Here is a 6,455-nt window from a genome sequence, read left to right as displayed (position 1 = left end):
TGAAAAAGCAAAAAAAAAAAAAAAAAAAGAGGACAAAAGGCCAGAGCCACACAGTAGACAAAATAGTGTCTAGAAAATAAATGGCATGGCCATTCTTACCCAACTTTAAGACTTAGCATAGAGCAACAGTAATAAAAGTAGCCCATTATAATAAAATCATTTCCAAAAACTTTAATAACATTGAATGGAAAGCCTAGAAATAGACCCACATGAAAATAATCTTGACAAAGAGAAATGCATGTTAGTGCAGAAAAAATAGTGTTTTTCAATGAACAGAAATTAAGCAAGTGAAGTTATAAATGCAAACAACTGAAGCTTGATACAAGCATTTATTTTAAAAATAATTAACTCAAAAGAGTACATACACCTAAATGTAAAAGAAAAAACTAAAATTTCTAGAAGAAAACATAAAAGAAACTTCATGAGATATAGAGTCGTGTAGTGATTTTTAGATATCACAAAAGTGCTATCCATGAAATAAACAAGACAAGATATAATAATTAACACTAAAACCCTCTTCTTTGTGAAAAAGAAATAAGAGGATTAAAAGATGAGCCTCAGAATGAACAACAAAAATAACAATTGTTAGATATAAAGGACCAGCATCCAAATTATACAGAGAAATTTTTATACTGTACAGCAAAAAACCAACAACAACAAAAAGAAACAACTCAATTTAGAAATGATAAAAAGACGTAAATATATTCTTCGTCAATGAAAATGCAGGTAAAAATAAACAGGACAAGACACACTATATCACATGCTATCAAAAAATGAAAACTAAAACATGATGTAATACTACACATCTTCTAAAAGGACTGATGTCCTGTGTTCTAACTCTTGATAAAGATGAGGAATCGAGGACATGTTTTTTATTTGCTGGTGGGAAGACAAAAATGGTACAACTGCTTTGGAAACTTATGCAAAGCTTAGCGTACTTTCATCATAAGATCCAGCAGTTAGCTTCCAGTATTTCCCCAAAGCCTTAAAACAAATTGTGATCGCTGCTTTATTCATACTTATTACTGAATCAGTTCATATTCTCTAAAACCAAAGAATAAATTTTAGAAACAGAGGTTAACAGAGTGAGTGCACTTATCGGGGAAAAGAAAGTTTCTATCCAAGAGAGGGTCAGAATTGACCCTGGGTTTTCTAGGAAGGTGAGGCAGGTCCAAGGTAAGAAACATGGGAATGCACAAGGTGGGCATGAGGTAGGACAACACTATGGTCAACCAGTAAGACTGCAAGCACTATTTCTCAGGTAAAATTGATTAAATCAAGATAAAATGGGGAAGCAAACTGTGCAGCAAGCTGCCATGAATACAGAGCATGGCTTTTCCTGTAGGGGGTTGGGTTAGTGACTATTTTTGGCTTTTACAAGATGACTGGTACCTATTTAGAATATCACTCCCTGATCTTCATCCCTAGGAAGTTATGTGGGGCCTTTTTTTCCTCTTTTGTCTTGAGATCTGGCCCACAGGGGGAATGCATGTCTCATACACAGTTGGAAGGTATCTTGTCTTCCATACTGGCTCTTTCAAAGACCTAGCCCTGTCTGGCTGCCTGCAACCTTTCTATCTACCTGTGCTGTCTACAACAGCAATAGGAAACATACTGTACGAAATTATGCAGTGTTCCTGAAGAGAAAACTAGACGAACATTTGAAAATCAGTTATTGCAGGATATTGATTCAATGGGAGGAAAGAAGGGATAGATAGGCAATAGAGTGGGGCTTGTAAGGTATTATATCTATTCAAATAATGCTGCAATGCTGCACGATGCCACAATAGATTTGTCGAATAGAAAGTACAACAGAGAGAGTCAACACAAATATAAACTCTGATCATTAATAAGATGCACTTACATTGGTTCTCCTACCACAGCATGCGTCTATTACACATGGGAGGAGAGGAATATGATAAATGAAAACTCTATAAATCCTCTCAATTCCATGTAAACATAATAGCAATTTTAAAATAAAATATGGATTTATAAGACTGTAGATGATATTTGACATAGTATTAGTAGTTATTTCTGGCATATCACTGAATAGTAAAACTGCACGTGTGGCAGTGTTTCACTTCAACATGAAAACAAATATGCTGGTGAGTCAAAATTTAAACACTGGAACTGACTGCTTCAGAGAAGGTGAAATACCACTGGATTGTGCAAACAGATAGCAAATTATCACTCTGATATGCTTGACAGATGCACAAATGCACCAAGGCTTGCAACTGAAATAGCTCGCATTGTATACAACTGTGACAATGTACCATTTCATAAGAAATATAATAATATAAACTCCAGGATATGAAATTAGTGAATGAATTGCTTCTAATAATTTCTCATTTTTGTTTTGCGACAAAAATTATGACCACCTTATTGATAATTTGACAATATATAAACAAAAATTCAGCAGATGAGTTTGATAATTTCCAAGTTATTGGCAAAATGACAAGATATTTAAGATTTACCTTAAATAATCTAGCAAACTAAAATATGTATAAGAAGTTATATAAAATTTACTGACAAAGTACTGTGTAAGTAGTCATTATTATGTTTTAAGCTTCATATATTTTTCAAACTTTCTGTTATTAATTCTGCAGTTAAATAGAAAATTTTTGAGCCAGGGATATAGTTCTGTGGCGTAAGCACCTACCTGGCAAACAAAAGGTCCCTAGTTATATCCCTGGTAGTGCAAAACAAACAAACAAAGCAAACATTCCCCAAAAAATATAGGAATAAAATGTTCTGCCCCTAGAAATGTGGCAAAAATCTGTTATATTTAAGGAAAGCTTAAAATAATGAAGGGAAAAAAATTCAGATGATTGCTGTTTAAAGAAAATATTAATGTCCTTAGAGATAAAAATGAATCTGTGTGAGTTAACTGGAAAACCAAGGAAGATGCTTAGGATAGGTATGTTATGTGATGAGCTGCAAATATGTGTAGAGTCACGGTATAAAATTTTGAATGTATAATTAAAATTTCAATGATGCTATGAAAATATTGAGAACGGAGAAAACAACAGATCATTTAAAAAAAAAAAGGAAGAAAAAACTTGGAATCAGTCCCAAGAAAAAGAATACCTGAACTCTCTAATAAAATGTGTGAAAGTAGTGTTACCACTTTCATTTTACTGCTTCAGATCAATTATTTGCCTATGACTTGGGCTGACTTCACTCTGATACTTTTGTAGTTAATTGATAACAGAGATCAGAACAAATTTTCTCATGTTGATAAGGAAAGCAGAACACTGGTACTTTTTCCCTTGGCTTTCTTTTCCTTCTCTCTGAGGAAATATCTACACAATATCTCTCCTCTGATCTCACAAAAGCAGCTCATGTACTTTTGCCGTTCTAGCAAACTGGACTGAAAAATAGTTTCTTTGTAATGTTCTAACTGCATAGGAGGCTGTCTCTGCTAATACAGCACAGAATAGTACAAGAAACAAGATTTTTTTTTTATAATAAGAGTTAACATTTCTATCTGGCAATTAAAATCCATTGAACATTATCATAACTTTTTCTGATTTTATGTGCTACATTCATTCAAAGTATATGTGTGTGTGTGTGTGTGTGTGTGTGTGTGTGTGTGTGCAAACTACTATGCCTGCTGCAAAGATTAAAGCATACCATTTAAGGATAATATTTGGAAGCTAATATGTGCTTTGCAAATTATTTTAATTTTATTCTAATCAGATTTATTTTAATATTTGAGTGTTCTCAAGCTGTTGGATTGTACCGTGCCCCCAGGAATACCATGCATTTCTTCTGCTTTTATATTTGGGTGATCAGATTCATCCCAGTGATAATTTCTCAGGAGCTACATCATGCAGGGTCTAACCTCCAGAATGGGGGCAGCAGAGACCATATCAATCAAGCAGTGTGAAGGCTTTAATTGCCCTTAGTGGCTGTGAGTGTGTTTCTGGAACTAATATTTTACCATTAAAAATCTTTTCCTCAGGTGTCTGTGAACAAGGAAAGGATCAAAAAAAGGAAAAGAAAATAACTCTGCTGCATTAGAACAGTCGGAGAACAAGCATTCAGTGTAGCATTCCATACTGCTGTGAAATTAAGAGCATTACCTCTGTGAATCCAGTTTGTATAGCCTTTACTGTTCTGAAATTGGCATATTATTTTCTAAATTTCTCCTAAGTTAAATAATGGCTAGGAAAAGAAAGTACACAGTCATCCCTGTACTTTTTTTAAATATTTACATAGACCTCATATTTATAATGGTAATTTCAAATTTGAATATTTAAAACATCTTACACCATTGAACTAATGGAAAATCACCATAATTTTGAAATATTGGTAAATATTAAAATACATTCTTTTTCTTTTTTTTTTTTCTTTTCCGGAACCGGGGATTGAACTCAGACCCTTGCGCTTGCCAGGGAAGCGTTTATTCCACTGAGCCATCTCCCCGGCCCCTAAAATATATTCTTCTTAGAGAAAACATGAACATTATTAAGGATAAAAATACAGACATATACAATTTTGGTATTCTTAACTTTCTTAAAGTTCTCCAAGGATAAATGCTGAGAACTTTTGAGGTCAATGTTAGAATAACTGAATTTATTTGATTTTACATACAAGATAGTATTTATTTTTTTTTTGTTTGCTACTTTTTAATTTTTGACAGATTTTGCATGTCTATATCTGGTAATCTGAACAAGTACTTTGAAGACAACTATATGCAGCATAGCAACTATTGTAGAATTGCTACCACCTTGTTTAATGAAATTCTGTGTTGTTCCTAATGTTTTCTTTTATTGATTTTTATTCTCTTTTATAAAAAATGAGTAAAACAGCAGGCTTAGATTTACTGTCATTTGATGTTCACTATATTTTCTCATTACTAAACTCCCATTTTCATATAAATGGTCCTTTTCCCCCAAACATGAAGTAGCATCAGCCTAGTGACTCAAGTTTATTCTTTCTCCCAACATATGAGTAGTATGTGGTGTTACTCACTACTGACATACACAAAATTGACTGCATAAGTTCATCTAGCCCAGGTACAAGTGAACCCAAGAACTGCTTCCTAGGTGTACATTTATCTTGAATTGATTTTTAACTAGAATTTCAGATATCTGTTAGACTTTTCAGGGACAAATACCTAGTTCTGCTCAAACTGAGCAGTTGTAAAACAGCTTTTTATAACAATGTTTCTTAATATTGTTTATTGTCTCAATTGTTTTACTCTCTTCTCTTGCCAAAGTTTGAAGAAAAGTTTTATTTAAACTTGCCAAAGTTTTATTTAAATAAAATAATGTCTTTATTTAGGTCAGATTAATTCATTTTCTACCTTGAGACTCCCACCTAATTTGAACATTTCTTACATTGTTTTGTTTCTCCCTTTTTTCCATAATTTTATTGAGAAACAAATAGCAATGAGACAGTTTCAAATCAAATTGGTAGGACAGTTTCAATAATTAACAAATTGCATGCTGTCTTCCTAGTGGTTATATGTTATACAAGATGCAGACATGATATCCTATTTACAAACACTATTAGAACAAATCCCTCTATTCCTTGAATTAAGAGATTGTAGCTATATATCTATGCTAACCATTTTAAATACACAGATACAAAATGGACATTCATCTGTATCCCTTTTTTTGTTTAGTTCCATCATTTAAATATCACAGGTGTGTGAACTCAGGAAAATATTCCAAAATAGTCCAGTAGTCCACAATAGTATTGGGTCTTCCACTTGACTGGCAATGTCAGAAGTTGTTGACCTGAGTCCCCTACAGCTCAACATAACACCATAGCTTTACTACTTATACTTCATTTTTATACTTTTCTGGTGGATGGTTAAGACCAAGATAAAGCAAGACCTATGCAACAAGAATTTTAGCTTTTAGATCTGATAAGTTCAGTTAAATCCCCTCAGAATTTATCCTGAGACCCTATACCTCAGATTGTAGATCCTTTGTCAGTGTCAGCCATGTGGATGAGTCATAGCCATTGCTTGGCCAATGTGCTCTCTGTGACAGCCTGAGAGAATGTTTTCTCTTCATGTGACTCTCCTTAGGCACACTCTACGTCATCGATCACTTTCATCTTTGGCTCAATAATCTCCTTGATCAGAAAATTTGGGACACTACTGAGTTACATGATGTTAGAGTACAAATTCTTCTATGTCCTGAGTCTTAATTGACCTTGGAAGGCTAGGGCCAAAATGTTAGCTTTCCTTGTGGCCCTCCTTCTTCTCTAATTTTTGGTCTGCAAACTTAAGTTGTTAACCCTCCAGAAGAGAAGCTTATTGTTATTACCATATAACCTAGGCTGTTGAGCTTACCCTCACTATCTGTCTGAATATCAAACATATTAGGCATAACATACAATAGATATTTTTCATCAAGTATTGATATGTTAAACTATAAGTCCCTACAGAATAAGACAAAAAATTAAAAACATTAAAATATATCTAAAAAATAGGAATA

This window comes from Octodon degus, unplaced genomic scaffold (genome assembly GCF_000260255.1).
Source record: "Octodon degus isolate 3935 unplaced genomic scaffold, OctDeg1.0 scaffold00106, whole genome shotgun sequence".
NCBI lineage: Eukaryota > Metazoa > Chordata > Mammalia > Rodentia > Octodontidae > Octodon > Octodon degus.
Note: the sequence above shows the minus strand (reverse complement) of the source record.